The 21,294-nt window shown below is 43.9% G+C and overlaps 1 protein-coding gene across 3 annotated transcripts in view; it reads right to left on the reverse strand.

Moving 5' to 3' along the window:
* Positions 1-19,654, reverse strand: part of zfhx4 (zinc finger homeobox 4) — an 81,461-nt gene extending 61,807 nt beyond the window's left edge. For 2 of the 3 annotated variants that reach the window (XM_086190806.1, XM_086190804.1), the window contains exon 1: positions 15,822-16,191. The gene's annotated coding sequence lies outside the window, so the exon portion shown is untranslated. Of the gene's footprint in view, positions 1-15,821; positions 16,192-19,537 lie in introns of those variants that run through there. The other variant, XM_086190805.1, reaches the window with a different exon arrangement.
* Positions 19,655-21,294: the final 1,640 nt, after the last annotated feature.

Genomic DNA, 21,294 nt, shown 5'->3' on the forward strand with positions numbered 1-21,294 from the left:
AAACCTGACATACTAAGTTCCTGGTGATGTCAGAGTCTCCTCCTGCCTTTGTCCTCCTGTCAGACTATCATGCATTAGCCAGAGTCTCAGACTGCTCCATGCCAAACCTGTAATTGCAGCGTCGCCACACTGCCGCCTTTGTTTACACAGGAATCTGTTAGGTTCAAATTCTTCATCACTAACTGTCTGACATTTTAATGCAAGGCCAGAGAGTGCTGTTAATACTGCGGGGTGAATATTTATAACAGCAGTAAACAATGGAATTAAGCAGATCTGGAATCATAGAAATGGTTATTTTCCCGACACTTGTTTTGGAGACAATCTACCAACATCAAGATCGTGTTCAATGAAATAATCTTCAAGGTGACCCGTGAAAGCTAGGAAAGTCAGAAGTCTGAGGATAGCATGAAACTAAGTGTCCATTCCTTGAGGTCACCCCTCTCGCTGCATGTGGCCCCTCAGTCTAACACCAGATCTTCTATAAAAATGTCACCATGTGTTAGCCAAAGACAAAGGCGAAGGGTGCTGTGAAAGCCAGTGCATCCATCTCCCACTGTCAGGGCCATGAATGGGCCAACTCTGGTCTAATTAGACCTGTTTATTTGTTGCCGTGCATAAACAGAGGGATGAAAAACAAAGTGGATGAAGGAGGAGGGGAATTATCTTCTTCCTTCACAATACGAGGGGAGCTTGGGTTGCCATCACAGAACGCTGATGCACACATGCACACAATCACAGGAGCGGGCCTTAGTGCTTTCTGTCGAAAGTCTTAAAAGAAAACACAGAGGGAGAAAATTGCAAAAGGATGAGAGGACGAGGGAATTTGCGTGACCAAAGTGTTTTTTTGTCTTTGCTTCACAAAAGGGTTTTCATGAAGACCTTGTTTTCTGCCTGGAGGTGTAATAGCAGACAGTAGATGTTGTAGGTCTTCCCAACGCACCCCACACCCATTTTCTACCTGCCTGTCCTCGTCCCTCACTAGTGAACATTACAATAGACACCTTTTTATTAAAGCAAGGTGTGGCCCAGACACCTAAAACAAAACGCCACTTCATTTGGCACAGGAATCTTGTTTGACAAATGACCAAATCCACAAAAATGCAAAACACGATGCCAGTGGGAGGCACAAAGAAGGAAGAGCAGAGTTTAGAGGGTGGGGGAGTGAAAATAATGAGAGGACGGAAGTAGGCTTTTTTTCTTTTTTTCTTTTTTTTTCCCCGAGAGCAGGTATGCATCCCTCAAGGTTGATGACAAGTAAATTGGTCTCATTGGTTTGCGCAGGTAACATTATACCCCGACTGGCCTCGGGTCAGAAGTCATTGTTAGTGAAAGAGAATATCTAAAGGAAATATCCAGCAACACGTGAAATGAGATCGTCGCAGAAAACAAAACAAAAGAAAAAAAAAAGAAAAAGGAAGCAAAATTAAACTGGTTGACCAGGTGGGAAGAGATAGTGAATCCAGTGCGACAATCCCCTCTTCTAAAATCTGATCTAGGATCAGGTTACAACCAGGATGAGGTTGAAACATCACTTTTGTCCTTCAGTCACAGCTTTCATGGCAACTAGAGACGACGGGATTTCCTATTGACTTCAGAGTCTTGTCATTTGTGCTTAAGTTTGTCATTATAGCGTTTGGGACGTGTATCCTCGGTCAGTGTCATCGTTTATCTACTAGTTGAACATCTTCACACAGACAAAGTTTAATGGATTCAAGACAACTTTGACTGGATTTAACATTTTTTTTTTTTTACAAATGGACTTAGGGCTTACACAGTCCAGTCTAAATATATGCATAAGACTCACGCCTTTGAAGAGGCAATATTTCAAACTAAACTCAAACTGAAACATGAAAATAAATAGTCAGACATTGCTGGGTCACAGTCACCAATTACTGCCCTTGCTAAAGATTTTTCCAGCATCAAAGGCAAAGCCAATCTACATAGCTAATGCTCCCCCACCCCCCACCCCCCCGTTTCCCTTCCTCGAACTCAAAACAGCAAAGACTGTAGAGGGTCGGGGGGGAAAAAAAGTGGGGATTTTTCTTTTGCCGGCAATCTGGAAACACTCTCCAGTTAATTAGGGTTGATTGGAAATGAACCGCACAAACAAAGGGCAGCCTATGCCCTGAATATTGTGGCCGCGCACGTAGGCGTGCACACCGGGGTACTAGAACCACCTTTGGAGAACGCGCACTGGCAGAAGCTCCAATCTACAGACTCTTCCCCCTCACACACACACACACACACACCCACCCTCCACCCCCTCCAGATTAAGGGAATGCACCACCAAAGAATGTGTGACGACCTCCACTGCCACGGAGCAAAACTTCCAGCCCCTGACGCTACAAAAGGCAAGAAGGTAATTAAGTTCGAAAGAATAGAGGCTCTGCTACAAACAATGCACCAGTGTCCATAGGGAGGGTGAGGGTGTGTGTGTGTGTGTGTGTGTGTGTGTGTGTGTGTGTGTGTGTGTGTGTTTGTGTGTGTGTGTGTGTTGGTGTAGCCATTAACATTCAGTGGCCGGGTGAGAGAGAGGAGGAAGGAGGGCAAAGGCGAACTAAGGATGGCATTCTCGCTCTCTCTCTATCGCAGCACGACTTGTCTGTTCATTCTTCTTATTTGTCTCTTGTCTTTTTATTTTCTGTCAATTGCCTTCACATCTGGTTTGGACCCCTTCCTGAACACCCCCCCCCCCCCCCCCCCTCCCCTTGCCAATGCTCTTTTTTATGTTTTTTTTGCTGTCCCTTACAGTAGCCACATACACACAACACACTATTTTCTCAACTAGGTTTGACACTTTGGACACAAACTGCTGCATGAGAAGGAGAAAATACAAAAACATTAGCCTCTTAGTTATCACCTGACAGGGGTAAGTATGAACTACATTAGCTCCCTACACGCACGCATGCACAAACACACCCACCGACTTGCAACTTGAAATCACAAAACACAGACACACAGAGCAACCCTGTAATCATAGGACAGGTATCCTGACTGACGCCGCAAGTTATGTGTCCCTCTCTGACACGCCACAACAAAACATTGTCTTGTGCATTTCAAAAAGAAAGCTTGTTCTTGAACAAGGAAAAAAAAAGCATATTAACCCTTTCCATGGCTGGAGGACTGACCATGAATGCTCATTTGCCTCTATTAGCTACTGAGAGTACGAAGAGATAACAGGATTACAAACCCCCACACACACCAAGCCAACATACAGACACACGACATACTTGTCGTTTTCACCACTTCTCCAGCAAAGCAGTTTAACTCAATTAGTAAAGAATGTAATTTTATTTACAGACTCCCATGTAACTCACAACACACACAGACACACACATACATACACACACAGTTTAGGCAAACTGTCCTGCGTCTCCCACGTGGTAAGAGCTAAGAAAGAAGTATTCATTGCTCATGTATGTGTGTCAGACTGTGTGTGTGTGTGTGTGTGTATTATGTTAATTAGGTTTAATGCCATATCAGCATCTGTGGCTATTTCTGTGTGTGCATATGCGTGTGTGTGTGTGTGTGTGTATTTAGACGGTGGAAAGATCACGAGACACAGATGAGTGAATCAGACTGAACTGCTGCTAATTTCAATAAGGGAATCTTTTGAAGACAGAAGGAGGATTTCAACAGGAAGTTTAAAAGCTGATAAAATAACTCTGTGAGTGTATGTGCTGGTGTGTGTGTGTGCGTGTGTGTGTGAGAGAGAGAGAGAGAGCGAAAGAGAGAGAGAGAGAGAGAAAACACGTGTTTGCACATCTACTGTCCATCTTCCCTTCTACCCGGCTAAAGGAAACAAGTCACCAACTAATTGTGGTTTTTGTGGCGTTATGTATTTAGTAATCTGCCTCTCTTTGTCTCTGCATCTCACCAGAGACACGGATTAGCGCTAAAACGATGACTGCTTAATCCTTGATTTGCCTGTACTAAATAAATATTAATCTAGCCTGCTCATCATGCTCTTGTAAGGTACAACATACACAATATGAAAGGGCTTAGCTGTTACATAAATCACAGCCTTATCTTTTGGATGAGGCTGAAGCATGAGGCCACACACACACACACACACACACACACACACACACACACACACACACACACACACACACACACACACCTCCCCTGTGTAAATTGAAGGGGGGTTGGCAGGGTGGGATTATTTGCCAAGTGAAATTATTAATCCTGCTAAATACAGAGCCTGGAAAAAAAAAAATCTGGTCTTTCAAATGCATGTTTTCTCTTGGGGTGTGTGGATGCACACAATTATGTTCCAACCTAGGAAAAAACAACAACAAATATCACTCATTTGTGTTGATTCAGACCCCTCTCTAACTCTCACTCAGCCTCTCAGCAGGTTTGTTTAGCAAAAATACTGCTGGGAACATGAAAAATGAAAGCTACCATTGCTCCCTCTCTCTCTCTCATACTTAAATTGACAAGGCTGTGGTAGTGCAGCGCAGAAGAGGTTAAGCAAACACTGTCCACGTCAGTCAAGGATAGCACACACTCACGGACAGACACAGAGAGCAGTCTCTGACGCAGGCATTTCACATCCACCTGGCAAATATAAAAGGCTGGTTATACTGTATCAACTAGCATGAGCCTCGGATTCTTCGCTGGTTTTTATGCTATCGTAACACAAGTCAAACAACTCATACATGATTCATTCAAAAATCAGTTTTGCAAGTGCAGCAACGATATTTTGGAACCTATTATTAAGTACTTGCAACTAATGTAGCAACTCTTGCTACGGCCATAACCTCATTCCTTTTTTTAGGGCAGGAAAAATGTCACTAACGTTGCCCTATTTGGACAAAAATGTCTATCAGGGTCAAGTGCCATGTAAGCCACTCTCACTGTGTTTCCACAAAAAAAACAAAAAACAGCTAATAATAGTAAAGTAACAGTACATGTAAGTGAATGTCTTGTGAGAAGAGAAGAGAAGAGAAGAGAAGAGAAGAGAAGAGAAGAGAAGAGAAGAGAAGAGAAGAGAAGAGAAGAGAAGAGAAGAGAAGAGAGAATTACCAATCAGACACCTTGCTAATCTGTGGCATGACGACCAAACCCAACTGCTCTTTTCCAGGGCTAACAATAAAGTTTAAAGTTCAAACCCCCACTGACTTCCAAAGACAGTCCCCAGCAGGACTCCAGCCCTGTTATTATCTTCATAAACATAATCATAGGGCAGGTATCCCGGCTGACGCCACAAGCTATGTGCCCCCCTGTACATCTCCTTAGCACTTCTCTGACACGCCGAAAAAAGACCATTAATGTCTTGCACATTTCGACAGGAAAAATTTGCTGGCCTTGCGTAAGAAATAGCAGATGAACACACATTTAAGCATTCTTTTTGTACAGAGATGGGATCAGGCACAAGGGATTTTGTGGAAAAACACAAATGCACACATACCTTTTGGCTTTCCAAGAGGTTGAATACTCGTGACAGGTCTAATTTCTGGACCCAGGGAATTACTAATTAACTTAAGCTTTTGGCTCTCTATTTAATTAGAGAGGTCTCCAAATGAACTTTAGACCAAAGCCATTTGCTTTTTAAACAACCCCCCTTTTTCTGACAGCTGTTGTGAGTTTGCCCTCTTCTCACAAAAACCACAAGGAAAGCGCAGTTGTTATTTATGCCATCATAGGCTCTTTTCTGGTTACCGTGGGATGGGAAGAAAGAGAAAGAAGGGATGGTGGTGGTGGCGGTGGAGGGGCAACGGAGTTGAAATGTGTACATTTTATTTGATTTCACTACAAACAAACAACTGTCAGATGTAATTAACATGATTTTAGATTAGCACCACAATATTCCTTTATCAAATAAACATCGTGTCACGCAGATCCAGGGCCAGCTCCCTGAGAGGGAACCGAGATGAATTGGAGCCATTACCTTTCTGTTGGCTGTAGGAAGTAAAGCCGTTAGATATATGTGACACCACGAAACCCGAACAACTCCATCCCGTGTATTTTTACTCTTAAATCGTGGATGCAAGATGATATTCTTTTTTTTTTGTCTCTGTGTGTGTGTTACATCGTCCCCTGCGTGATAAATGTAGGGGACCTTGGAGGTCAACGATTGTGTTTTCGTTTCATTTTTGAGAGAATTTTAGGTGACGCATGCGTACGCTGCATTAAAGAAAAGGAAATGTGCATTAGGTGTATTTACATCAACTGGAGGGACAGATAAAAGAGGTGGTGCAGGAAATGTTACGCGTGGCTGTGGATGTACAAACAGAAGAGAGGAGCAATCTATCAGTGAAAAATGGAGAGAGAGAGACCCTCAGCTGGACAAGTTTTGATCGTTATTTAGCTCCAGCGAGTTGCAGGAGACTTAAGCCGAAGGTTCTCTACTTCAGAGATGATTTGAATTTGGTGTTTCCATTTCCCATTTTATGGATTTACTTTTTTTAACCTTTTCTGATACAACACTTCAAAATACACTGATGAAGATCAAACTTCTGAAACAACACTTGAAGAACAAAGTGGTCTTTCCTTTCATACGTTTAAAAAAAATAAATGTAGTTTATAATGTGCAACAGTTATGCTCAATCCGTTTTCCAAATTGTTTGCCTTTACGTTTCCAGTATTACAAACAGGGTGTTTCTGACTAACTGGGGAGAACACAGGACCATCCATCGCCACTTCGTGACACTTGTTTGGGTATTGTGTTAAGTAAGAGAAGCATACTTTGCTTTTTTAACAATTCCTCCCGAGACCTTCTATATCTGCTCATGTAAGCTGGGAAGAAACACGGCGAAACTCCCCTCTTTATTTAGTCTAGGGGCAGAGAGCTGATTCATCAGTGAAACCGCTGACAGAACCGGCAGTGTTAATACCTACAATTTCATACACAAGAACATTCCTGCGCCTGCTCTGCTCTTCTTCTTCTTTACTGTCACAGACAAAAAAGGTCTTATTTTTTCATCTTCTTCTTCTTCTCTTTTAAAAGCAAATAATTAAAGATTATTCCATGGCTGGTGCCAAGCCAGAGAAAAAAAAACAAAAAAAAACGAGGCAGGGTTTGAGAGGGAGAGTGTTGGCTTGAGTCTCCTCAGGGGAGTTGTGGAGACACATGCTTGCCTGTATTAGATCAGACCTCAACGGGAAAAGGAAAAGATCTTCATTCTTTTTTAAAATACTGTTCATACTGTATATCCCCGCAGTTACAAAATGGGACATGACTATTCATATTTACTGTGGCTCCATGGGTGAGTATATTGGCTCGAGATGCGAACCTCATTACAACTTGAGAACACATTTCTCCAACAACTATGGAAAATTCGAATATCTTTTAAAATTGTACATCAGTAATAGTAGTAATAGAATAACTGAGAAGGTCTTCATGCAGCTAGGGCTAAATTCTTTGGTAAATTTGCCTCATCTCTCATTACACCGTTGTTTAAGCCCACGAGTCATACATTATTAATTAGCCACTTATTCCCTGACGAGCCCTTCCAATGGCCTTGATATCCACATGCGACTGCCTTCAGGAATACAACATGCCAATCATGTCGTATTATAGAGATGTACATGCATATTCAGGAACTAATTCACATCAGCTGCTGAGAAAATGAAGGCAGACATCTTGATTTGAAATATGGTATATGGCACAATAAATTCCTTTGCTATTTATCAGCTTTTCGATCTCTTCACATTTCCCCACATACACAGTGCCACCCTCTCTTTACTTCTCCATTTTTCCCCCCTAATGTCTAATGTGCATATGTCCTGTGACTGCTCACTCTGCCGCTTCAATCCCCGCCTTTGTCTTTGGCCAACAGGGAAGAGAATGTATCATTTGTCATGAGACGTCTTGTGCTATTGTGGAGTATCTTTTCTCAAACCTGGAGAACCTTAGTCACTCATTTTTCCTTTAAAAAAAAAAAAAATTCCATAGCTCTGTTCGGAGGAATTAGCTGCGTATATCTGTTTGGTTCTGCTTTTGTTTTTAAGCAATACAGATGTGAGCGAAATTAATAAAACGTGGCACGTAGACTTTTTGAGGCTGTGTATTATTTTGTTGGTGAGGACGAACCTTTGTAAAACAAATGCTTTGCCGTGGACTTTGCAGTGTACTTCACAGCGACTGAAGAGGACAAGCAAGACTGAACAGGAACTACAGCTCAAATACTACTACAACATGCAGAAACTAAATTAGCAGTAATCCAAATATTCAGTCTGCATGAGGGGAGTTTCTTTTGCAGCCCAACTGCATGCTGTTTGCGATTAACTCACCCCTCCCAAAAAAAAAAACCTGACATGTCATGCCTGTCAACAGAAAGAAAAACATGCAGAGATGCAAATGAAAGATGAGACAGAAAATGAGACGGAGACACCCACTGAGAGACACAGGGAAAACAAATCAGTGAGACAATGTGAGATAAAGAGAGAGGCCTCATTTTTTCTTCACCAGATCCATTTTATTTGACCTGAACCTGAGAATCTCAACCACCCCCAGAGCCCACAGGACCCCTGATCAAACAGACAGAGCGCTCGAAAACACGGCCCCGATTGTTCTTTCCCCACCCTATGAAATCCCCTCACTTCCACTTTGAAATGAAAAAAATAAACATATTATTCTAAATGAAAAACCCAAGCCCATGTTTTTCCATAGCTAATATCCTGTATGAGATGGCTGATGCAAAATAGGCAGGAAAGCATGAGAAAGGGACGGCGCACAAGAGAGAAGAGAAAAATCCCCCTCTTTCTATTTTCCCTTAAGAGACTGATGAAGGCCTGGCGAGATGAGAGAGAGAGACAGACGCGGAGACATGAGAGAGAGAGAGGGTAACGCAATCCTGACTGGCGCGAGACCAACAGCAACAAAAACATTTAGATAACTGCGCTCAATAATGAATAATTTCAATGAGGACAAAAATTACATTTCCTACAGATAACATGCCCCCTTCCCATAACAGAGCCAAAAGAGCCTCGAAACCACGTCATGCTCAACAGTGGTGCACTGGAGTATTATGTTAGGGGAGGGATGTAGTAGGCCTAACTATATTAGTATCCTTTTACCCCACCAGAGACACTGCTTTACTGGTTGTGAGAAGATAGAGCTGGCAGAACAGAAGAGGGACGACCAGAAACGCAGACCCTGCGCGACAACTCTGCTAACAAATCAGCAGACCGGGACTGAGTTCTACCTGCAGCGTGGCTCCAAAGATTACAGATCTGCAAAAGAGCAACTAAAACAACACACTTAACGTAACTAAGTATTGCTGCAGCGTACTTTATCCTCACAGGTGACCTGGGTCATAGCAAGATGGCTCTCCCCACCTTTTTCCAAGCAGGGAGCACTCACTTCCTTTCATGCCAAAGTCTGTCAAGTTGCTTGTGAGGGGAAGAAGCAAGAAAAAGAGGATATATAGCGTGGAAAGGAGGCAGAGCAAGAAAGAGAGAGTCTTTGTCCTCCTCCACTCCAGCACGTTTCCTCCTCGGGTCTGGCCAACATTAGCATATGAAAGGCAAGGGAAGGCGTGCAAAAGGTCAAAGAAAGAAGATCCTGTCCAATGAGAGACAACAAAAACAGGCCACATCGGCCTTTGTGGCGTTCATGTTCTCCACCATCCTGCCTCATGCCCCTCCCTCGACCCCGGATCATTTCCATACGCCAGATGCAATAGCAATGATGACGGTTGATCATAAATTACTCCCAAAGTCGAGTTGGGTCGTATGGAAGTCACGGTGGCAGTTTTAAGCTGCGTCACCACACTTTTGCCCCCCCTCCCTCCTACCAACACCAGCTCTCACATCCACACGGCCTTCACATAAAACACACCTGCCGCACAATTCCACGGTTCTCTCTATCCATACGATATCCAACCAAATCCTTAGCAAACATCTCAATAAAGGAAAATGTAAGAACAGTGTTTGATTTGATCCACGAAAGCCGCTCCCTTCCTTCCATGTAAATGCTACCTGAGCCAGATCCATCCACGACATAATTGCACACTCCAGTGCTTTAGGGATGCAGTTTAGTATATACATGGTGGCTTACAGAGCTTGGAGTTTGCCAGTTACTCTATTATCATACATATTGCCCCACATGACATCTCCCATCTGCTGGAATCCCCCCAAAAAAGCCCAAATCACCAGCCTGGTGTTTCCGGGTCCTCTACAACAGTCCTCTACCGGCAACAGTGGCCGGAGACCAAGGGACTGGAGGGGAAACAGGGAAGAGAGGGAGGGAGGGAGGGAGAGAGAAGAGGGGTAGAGCATTTCATCTCCCTTTCATCTCTGTCACCCAGTCAAGCGTTCAATGCCCCATTCAGCGCCTGCCCAGCATTATGCAAAATAATGCTAATCCCCTTTCCCGTGCTTTCACACTTGTATAAACTGCCGTTCCTGCCTCTGAAAAGCAATTATATCAGTTTACGTTCCTGTCAAAAAACAGGATTAGCATGCAAGTACTAGTAGCACCAACTAGGCCCAATCTCTATCCACCTTTGGCTAGTGGGAAGCACACAACATTAAATGTTTGTCCACCCCCCCGCCCCCCCCCCCCCAAAAAAGAGAGAAGTCCTGCTGCTCAGTCGGGGGTAGCTATAAAGATGTGTTGTAATTACATATTTGGATGGAATAAAAAGAGAGGCTGAAAGTTTCAAATATAGACTGTTCTTTCCCCGAATTTGTACAGTAATGAAAAACAAATTTAGCTGTGTGTTGCTACACAGGGCCATACCAGCCCCACAGTCTGGCTTTACTGACAGCATTGTGTTACACATGTGACACACGCACGCTGACACACCAGTGAACTGCTCTCGCTGCCGCCGACACATTGCTGCCACATGCGCAAAACCCCGGCAATGCATGGGTGCGCGCACGCAAACACACACACACACACACACACACACACACACACACACACACACACACACACACACACACACACACACACACACAGCAGACAGGGGACCATGGCAGAGGATTTTTGAATATGCAAATGCTGGTACAAGAGGAACCTGTGTAAACAGGAGTCATTGTGAGCTGGTTTCATCTGCGGGCCTCTCTGATGTTTTTTAGGGGGGAGAGAAGGATGACATCCATCCTAACTGACAACGGATCATGGGACATTAGTCAGCACAATTAACCAGGTCGTCATGGCGACTAATGAAATTTGGCAAAGCGGCCAGCCTGAGATTTACATAAGCTAGCTGGTTATGTGCTAACACAGGGGACTGGCTGCTGGCTGGTTGCCTTACACACACCCATTATTCTTTTTTCTGCCGTGGTGGTACAATGGAGCCACTTGTATCTCAGCCGATACCCACCGGCAGTACAAGCTCTCCGCCTGACAATTTGCATATGTTAATATAATTAAGTGCTAATTACACTAAAACTCGCATATTCACAAGCACCCTCCCCGGGAGCTACGGAGGGGCTTGATCTCGTTCCAAGTCTTTAACCCTCCTCCGCCTCAGTGTGTGTGATAGAGAGAAAGTGTGTGTGTGTTAGCGGTGATGCCCCAGGGCTGACACAGGAAGCCCCCTTCTTTGAGACGTAATGCTGAGCTGCTGCAGACTTCTTAGCTTCTCCCCCTACAGGCTTCCCTGAGCCAGGAGACCCTAATGCTACTAGTGCAGACCCTCACCCTTCACACACTCACTACAGAGGCAAGGGAATATAACGCCTTGATTTCCTTTAAATATATACAGTAGTTGTTAGAGAGCTTTTTGCTTCAAAAAAGGGTTTGAAACAGTTGCATAATACATGTTGCATGAAACAAGTGTGAAAACCTGGTCGATCAGAATTATACAACCGCTGCAAAACACTTTGGCTAGGAATATAACTACACGGCTGCAGCTCGGAAACCTTCAAATGAAGAATTCAACCTTATTAATTCAGCCATTCTTCATTTATGGGAGGAAAACGCTCAGAGTTGAATCTACTCGAGGCTGGTGACCAGGAGGAGAGCGGTAACGTGAGCCATAGATAAGAAACAAAACATCTACATGATTCCCCCCAGTGGATGGATGTGAGAGTGTGTGTAGGCCTGCCGTTTTGATAATGGAGGACAGGCGGTTGTGCTTTTCACATTGTAATGGCCGTGAATCGGGGAGGAAGCCAAGCGGTCGTGCTACAATTAGAGCTCCTTTGTGCCTCTTCCTCTGTCTCTTTCTCCCTCTCTTTTCTTGTTTTCACTCGCTGACACTCTCCCTATCAAGGGTATGTTAAAATAGTCTACTCGGCTCTGCTGCAAAGGCTGAATTGAGGGGGGAAAAAAATTGGGGGCTGAGTTGTGGTGGTGGTGGCAGCGGTGGGGGATTCACACTGAGCTGCTGCTGGACACACACATGCATGCACACACACCAGATGGTACAGGAAGGAGGATTAAATAAACACACATGCACAGACACACACCTATTGGTAGACAGACGCCTCAGTGTGCACCGTCCCCTTAATGAATGTCTGTAGGGAGTCAAAGGGTCCAAGCTCATTTAGTTGACTCTCAATGAGATGCGGCATGATGACTATGGTAATATGCTCCGCCTTTCCACAATAATCATACACAGGTCATTGTGTCAGAGTGATTCATTTCTATCTCACTCACACACACGCGCACACACACACACACACACACACACACACGCCAGATGTTATTTTTCCGGAGAGCAAATATCTCCAATGGATCTCGACGGCCTTCTATGCAAAAAATAAATAAAGGCATGGACGATAAAAAGAAAAATATATTGTTATAAAAGGACGCCGCGTGGTGGTACTCGCTCAGCCGTGAAGGCTGGTAATGCAGGTTTGGAAGTAGCTGCGTGTCTTTGAGGTGTGTGTGTGTGTGTGTGTGTGAGAGAGGGGGGGGCGGGGGAGCACCCCTCGCTAATACCTGCTACTCGGATTACCACATCGTCTTAAGTATTCAACCGGACTCATATTTTCCCTTTCTGCCTTTTTAGCCAAATTGGGTGTCTTTACAGTGTAAAGCAGCGCTATAGCCCTCCTTACTGAAGGCCTATGGGGATCCACGAAGATGAACATTAAAATGCAGCGATAGCCTTGTTGCAAAGCTCCTCTCTATTCCTTTCTTTCTCTCTCTCTCTCTTTCGCTCTCTCTCTCTCTCTCTCTCTGCAGCAAAGGCTTCTAAATCATCCAACCTCCTCTATTAGACGGGAGACTTATTGAGGTAGAAACCATAAAAAATGAAGAAGGGAAATTTAATCCCTGAAATATTGATTTGCACATTAATATCAGATAGGCAGAGGGCAATCTAGCCGGGTGGAAATGACACATTGTCGACCCCTAGGAGAGGCCCGAGCCAATCTTCTAGCTGCATGTGTCTTGGGCCCAGGAGTTATAGGACAGACTCAGCCCCTGTCTCCCTCTCTCTCCATCTCCCATCATCTCCTCCTCCCCAGTACCCTCTCATCCCTCTTGCCCTCCCCCCATCATCATCACCACCACCACCACCACCACCACACACACCCTTAATGAAGGCTGCAATGCTGAAAATGCATTAGCTTTTAATAATCAAGAAGCATTTTCAAGCCAACAGCTATTGTCCTCCTAGGGCTGTCTGCCCATCTCTCACACTCTGTTTTTTCATCCCCTCCCCTCTACTGTAATGGGTAAAATGAATGTTGCAAGCTGCTTAACTAACATGCAGTGATACACACACACACACACACTCAGCCTTTGATAATGCTAAGACATCCTGCAAAGAAAAACAAAAACAAGGGGGTCTCTTGGCTTTCGCAAACATAACCCTCCAAAAATGAACTCATATGCAAGGCAAGAAAAATAACGTAACGCTTCTGTTACAGTAGAGTGAGACAATAGCATCATTAACTGATGTAATTCACTGCAATTAGACACAATCATCTCCAAAATTTCTTTTTTCCCCCTAATAACTATAATGCTTCCTATCAGACCTACGTTTTTTGGTCAGGAAATGTAGGATTTTATAGATGCAATTAAATTGTCGGACTGGACAGATGATCCATCCAAGCCCTAAAATCAAACACTTCGTCAATCTATAAAATTGATTGGATTTAAGTTCCTGTTTAATTGATGCAAATGGAAATGTCTTTCAAGGATTTTGTTGAAATTTTAAAATAAGCCGGGGTTTTAGAACATCATGGTAAAAATAATAATAATAACAATAACAACAACAAACATAATAATGATAATAATAATTACTAGTTATCATAACCATAATAAAAAGGTCCACATTCCGGTTTATTGACTCAACATTAAAATAATCCACAAATTTGCTGCAAATGTGGGTTTACATTCTGGTTATAAAGCTCTGAACGCTCAATAAAACCAATGTAAAAGTAAAATTATTTTGATAAAAATCTTTAAAAGCATCAATTTAGGGGATAAATAAGCTTCGTGCAAAAATCCATATTAAAATGGCAGAAAAGCCAGGTAAACATGAGACAATCCCGAGGAAAAAAAAAAAGAAGAGTCGCCTTTCTTGTACTGACGCACCGTTCATTTGGAGGATACAGTCTCTCCACTCACACACACACTCACACACACACACTAGCACCGTTACATACCCGGGTTGGAGACAGACTGGCCCCTTGGCCCTAATGTTTTGCTTTTTTTTTTTCCTCCCGTGCGATCGATGTCCCCCCTGTCACTGTCGCGTCCCAATCCGAGCCAAGTCCATCTACCAACCTCAGAAAAAAGACGCGAGGACGCTAAAATACCTGAAAACCTCCACATATATACTCGGTCTCCTCTAAATGAACAGAAAACTACTCCAGATGAGAAAGTATATGTTGTATTTCAGGAGAATAGAGGAGAAATTATAAACCCCACCGACGCGGATGGGATCAGAAATGGAACTTACATGCGAAAGATGGAATTTGAAATGTGTTCATATCAAGAATTACTAACCAAGTATGAGCTCATAGAACATTCCCGATCGTTTAACACATGGTGTTTAAGAAAACCAGGGCACCCGGTGCTGGCTCTACAGGGACTCGCCGTGCTATCAGTAGCCCAGCGATCGCTCTCCCTCTTGGGCGACGCAGCCTCCCACGCCTCGGTAAACTCACACTACTTTTTACACGCAGCAGGTAAAGATCTATCCACTATGACATGTAAATACACATGGCTTTTCTAGTGGTCCTCTCATACAGGTGGAACTTCAGCAGTTTCGAAGATATACACTTATTGAGACGAGGGGGGGATCGTGTCGGGGGACTGATCGGCAGCGAATGCCTGGAAGGTGCGTGAAATCTAAAAAATAGCTTGCGGTTCATCCAAAAATATGCATGAAAATGAAATATATGGTTGTTGGTGAATGGAATAATCTGCCAAGAAGTGAGGGGGGAAAACATCAAGCCGGACCCTTCGACTTGAAACGAGCTCAAAGCGGACATGTCCGAGAGATCGGACTCCTGGAAAGGCAGCACCATATCCGCACCGCAAAGCCACAAAAGGGGGAGAAACGCTTGTCTCGTCTCGTTAGATCGAACGTAAAGTAGGCCTGTTCGGGGTATTTGTCCAGCACTCGGTCTCCCCAGCACTCGTATAAAGTTTGAAAAGGCAGGTGTAGACGTACTACCCTGTTGTACGAGCACGGACACATGCGTAAGAACGCCTCCGAGCCTGTCAGTCGCTGCTTAGACTGAGCAGCCAAAGCGCCGGGACTAAGATGCACTAACATCACCATATCCGCCTCTATTCTGGACTAAAAACACCCAGCACCTGTTCTCCAAACAGCCCCGATGTCAAAGATCCAGCAGCGAGATAGATAATCGATACGCGACCCCTAAATTTAACACACACACCAAACTACTCAATAAAAGTTAAAGGGAGAGGTGGAAAGGAGAAAAAAAAAACTTACTTTCTTCCCCCTCCAAAGCCGTCACCTCCGCTTCTCTCTTGGGTTTATAAAACAGTCACATCCAGCGGCTTGCGATAGTGGACAACCAAAACAAGTAAAATTACTATAATCCTCCAACTTTATATTGGGAAAATGGGGGTAAAACCACAAATGTCAAGCGTTTTGAGCGCTATCCCTTATTTTGGTTCCGGTGGCGGTGAAACGACGTGTCGACGGGCTGCCTCGCAGTTTCTCTTGTGGACGGGGGTCGGGAAACGGAGGAAAGGAAATGAAAATCCGATATGTCTTTATTCTGCTAATTATTATCGTTTTAGCCCTGTTTAAAAAAATGGCTGATTAAGTTGAGTGCGCATGTCTTTGTGTGTCTATTTCCCGATATGCACTCTGGGAATGGGTAGAGAGACAGAGAGAGAGAGAGGGCGAATGGGAGAGAGAGAGAGAGGGAGAGAGAGAGAGAGAGAGAGAGAGAGAGAGAGGAGGGAGGGAGCAAGCAAAAGGGAGACGGAGAGAGGGAGGGAGAGAAGTGTAATTAGTGAGTTGATCAACAGTCTCCACATTGCAAATGACGCGGACACGGAGCCCTGGCGGCCGCAGAGGTCCATGCGCGCAGGAGGGAGAAAAAAAATCCACCCTGTTTGTATTGTTTCTCTCTTCGGGCCAGATCACACATAGAACAATGGACAAGCACGGCACACAAACACACACCGGACTCAGCAGGACTTAGAGGATAGGTTTAACATAAAAAAAAAGATTTGTGAAAATAAACCCTTCCGTAGAGACGAGGTACCACATCTCTTCTAAATATGTAGTTTTACGCATTATTTGTGTTTTTGATATTATTGATGATAGTAGGGTTATTATTATAATTTTTTTTATTTTTAAATGCGCAGAATAAAAGGAGTTAAGAGAAATGGACGGAGGGTTATTTCCCCCGCCCCCTAAATTACTGAATTGTTTGACTTTGACAATAACCCTTGTGAAAAATCAGTTGGATATTGAAAATATGAAATACTAATAATATTACTGATAATAAAAACACACCTGAATGACACGAACAAACCAGCATGATCGTTTTTTGCCGGTCCTTCACACATAGTTGACCACATTTCTGTACAAAAGGCACAAAACGCATTCACACACCTTTGCGCTTCTATTAAGTTCGGATTTTTTTTTTATTTCATATTCTGTAATACTACAGCGTGTATTCCAGAACTGAGGAGGCTGCATCTGGAATGTTGCGTATACTGTACATCCATACTTCAAAATCAAAGCCACACTAGTAATCCAGCACATGTTGGAAAGTCATCGCTGCCCTTTCGGGATCGCTGAGGCCCCGTGTGGGTTCAATAGAGCCAAACCTGCAAAATCCAATACAGGGCCACACAAAAATCCTACTCTCTATTCAAAGCTGCATTCACTGGCGTTTACATTTAGTGTCCTTACAAAGTGCACCGCTCTGTTGACCCTGTATCCTTTCAATGTAAACCTTGCACTGTGTGTTTCCCCCTGGCTTCTTTTTGGCCAAAGAGGAAGACTTTACACAGTCTCAATCGAGGAGAAAATCAAGAGATCGTCTTCATGGAGGAAAAAAAAAATCGAAGCTGGGGGTGAGTTGAACTGCATGAGACGGGGCTTGGGATGTGATGATAAGGCTGCTACTGGCAAGTGAACTACTTGGTCTACTTTGCAGCCACATTGACTGGACTGCACCCACACCGACTGGATCCTTAAGAAGCCAAAGAGATCCGAGCCCGACCCGACCCGAGGCTGTTTATTCTGGGTTTAGACAGGTCTCTGACTAAAAAAAAGAAGGGGGTGGGTGGGTTCGGGGGGTGAGTAAGAGAGGCGTCACTTTTCACCCGGATCCAAGGCTCCTGCTGCGGCCGCTACTCCTGCAGCTGCCTCCCCGTCCTCCAGGGGGGTTTGGTAGCCTGTCAGCCTTGGGAGGCTTCGCTCACAGACGGCTTGGAGAGTCGAGGCTTCCCGGTGCTCTAACGGATGCGCAAAAAGTCCACGGCTGCCGTGCGTCGAGCTTCCCAAAGCCGTTTGGAGTGGACCTATTTGATGCTCTACACGCCTAAACGGAGGACTATTGTAGACATAAAACACCGTGATTTTTCTTTTTCATGTGAGCATCTTTATTTTTTTGTGAAAGGATGTGGGCTTCTGTCTCTCTCTCTTTCTCTCTCTCTGTCTCTCGCTCTCTCTCTCTCTTCAACTTTCGAATGATTCAATCTGTGCGCGTTTCTTGGTTTTCTCAGCCAAGTTGCCTTCATTTGATTTGTTTTCAGTAAGAAAAAGGAGAAAGCGGATTTAGGGAACTGATACTGGCTACCGCTTATCTTAACCTCCTGCGTTTTTTTTTTTGTTTTTTTTTTTGTAAATCCCCCCGGTCTCCACCCTCCCTCTCTCCCTGCAGACGATGCTCTTTCTCTGGAGGACCGCTCCACAATAGACCGCGTTAACTAATATTTCGCCCCATTTCCATATCAGCAGCATCCTCAATTAATTATAGATTTTTATCTGTAAACTCCGCTCTGATGTCTGTGTGTGTATGTGTGTCTCTCTGTGTGTGTGTCTGTGTGCATGTTGACGCGTGTCTGTGTATGTGTGTGTGTATGCGTGTGTGAGAGAGAGTGTGGGCGAGTATTTGTGTATATAGAGAAAAATAAATAGATTTCTTGGTGGCATCACCAGAATAAAAGACGCGAATGTCTGAAATTGAACTATTTAAATCGTCTTATAATTATAAAACACAAAAAAAGTTATCGTGTGTTTTATTTTCTGATGCATTTATTGATATATTTATATATATGAGGCTGTACTGAACTCTCACCTGACTTCTACTGATAAAGAACTTGGAGGAAATTAACATATAAACCCAGGGAGATGCCAGGTAAGTGTAGATATCCTCTTTTTACGAATTGAAAATATGAATCTAAATTTTTCTTAGAATTATCCAGTGTAGAATTTCTGTATTTCTCTAATTCAAACGGTCACCTGGCCAGTGGACGTTGCATACATTGTTTGTCATACGCGCCCCTTGTGGGGTTACATGTCTGACCCCTCAGTCTCACAAAAAAAAAAAAAAAACACGCAAAAGCCCACAGCTCTGACCCGCAGCCTGCCACACTGACCCACTGGCCAACTCTCATCCAGTAAACACACAACATCCATAAAGGCCCATAGAAGTTAAAATCAGCATCAAAAGCGAGATTCCGCATTTCTCTCCACAAGAATTAAGTCAAATTCAAACTGCACTTTAAAACCCTTTGCAGTCATTAAAATTGTATCCTAACAACCTAAAAGAGTTAGAAAAATCCTCTAAAGTCACTTGCAAGTTGTCATCTAAATTAATGATCAGGTTGCAAAATCAATTAATCGCCAAATAAATCAAAGAGGCAGAACAAATGTGGACTCCAGAATGAAAACAGTTTCTTTAAGTTGTTTGCTGACCAAACAAACCACAGAAAAGCAATCAAAAGCAAGTTGAAAAACGCAGGAAAAACAGTGAGATCCCCCCAACATACATAAACTCTCCATGTTCTTACATTTAGCCCTAAAGCCAACGACAGCGACACATAAATATACAATCGTTATAAAAACTTCAAATGCTACTCCTCTTACCTTTTAAATCCCCCCCCCCAAAAAAAAAGACCCATAAACCATGTTAAGCCATTGCAAGAGAAGAAAATAAAAATGTAGAGTCTTGGTACCTTTGGTATAAAGCATTCCGTTTTTCTTCTTTTCTGTCTTTCTCTTGCTCAGTAGCGATCCGATAATAGCATATGGAAAGTGTTTTCAAAATGCCCAGATTTGACACATTGTCATTGAAAGGAGAGGAGCGCAGTGATGCGGTGCTACAACAGGGGAAATGAGTTGCGGATTGGACGCAGCCCGCCTCGGTGCGGACTTATCCCACTTTAATTTAATATTCCGCAATCACACACGCTAGTGATGGCATATAATTCAAGGAGAAATTCAGAGGGAAGGAAATGCTTTTGTGTGTGTGTGTGTGTGTGTGTGTGTGTGTGTGCGTGTGTGCGCGCGCGCGCGTGTGTGTATGTGTGTGTGTGTATGTGAGACTATGTGTATGTGTGTTTTTACACCACTTTATTTGATTAAGGAAAGAGGCAGCATAATATTGTGTCTTTTTAACCCTCTTTTTCTTCTTTGTCTGCCCCTCCTTCCTGAGACAGATTTATATTTTCATATATGAACCAATACATATTTATTTGTATTTACATCATTTATTTCAACTAAAAATCAACAACAAAGACTTCTTTGCGCATCGGTGTCACACTGTAATCGTCCCTAACATAAAATCGAGACCCATAAACGCTTGTTTGTAAAACACTGAACCCAAAATCGATGTATTGGGACATTTCAATCGATTATATAAACGAAAATCCATACGCAACATGAGACCGGTATCAGCTCACTCTTCCGCTCCCTTTTAAAGAAGAGAGAGAGAGAGAGAGAGAGAGAGAGAGAGAGAGAGAGAGAGAGAGAGAGAGAGAGAGAGCTCTTGTAGTGCACAGGCAGGAAACAAAGACAGTCAATGCAGCCCTTTGCTTCAGTCATTTAGATCAGGGCTGCTCCAACATTTTCAAGTCGAGGACCCCCAAATGGACACACCTTATTTTGCCGGGGTCCCCCTTTCATTTAATTGGATCTCACCCCCCAAGACTCAATAGTTGTAATTGATTGCATTGTAAACCTGCAGTAAGTGGGACTCTAATGGTGATAGGCTACAAGTGATACCTTTGTTCACGCACATGTTCTGTAATTGGAATAATTTCAGGTTAATGAAATCACGGTGAAATTGAACAATTCCTCATTTAGGCCGGGGGTCGTCGCCCCCCACTCCCACCGCCACTCCACCCCGAACCCCCCTGCGTGGCCTTCGCGCAGACCTGTGAGGATTCTTGAAGCCCACTTCTGAGAACCAGCAGACTTTAGATGTCAAAGTGCTTCCAGATGCGCAATGATAGCGCGCGTACTCATGACAACAATTAGACAAAAAGGCCCTAATCAAACAGGGCCACGTTGCATTTCAAGGGTCAAGGGGAACCGTTTCAGCACCCCCTGCAGCCCCCTTCTCCCTCCTATCCCGTCCCCCTTTGTTTCCACGCCAAATATCACATTTCAGCGTCACATACATGCAACAATCAGGCACTTATAATCAGGTATGCAAATTCAGGGGGACTGTCAAATGCATAAACGGGATTAATATGCAACGTGATATGGAGACGGCTGCAGGGGTGAGGGGTGGGCGGCGGGAGGAGAGGGGTAAAATAAGGAGGTGCCAATCATGTAAAATTTACATGGGACCACAGCTGTTGGGGCTCTCGAGGAGGAAAGAAGGTGGGTGGGTGGGGGAGGAGGTGCAGGCAGGGTGGGGTTGCCCGCCCGTGCAGCCCCCGGTGCCACTCTGTTTATTTGATAAGAGCAATCAATAGCCTCAACCTGC

The sequence above is a fragment of the Aulostomus chinensis genome, chromosome 21, assembly GCF_037954235.1.
Source record: "Aulostomus chinensis isolate RoL2024-O1b breed Wild chromosome 21, RoL_Achi_v1.0, whole genome shotgun sequence".
Classification (NCBI taxonomy): domain Eukaryota; kingdom Metazoa; phylum Chordata; class Actinopteri; order Syngnathiformes; family Aulostomidae; genus Aulostomus; species Aulostomus chinensis.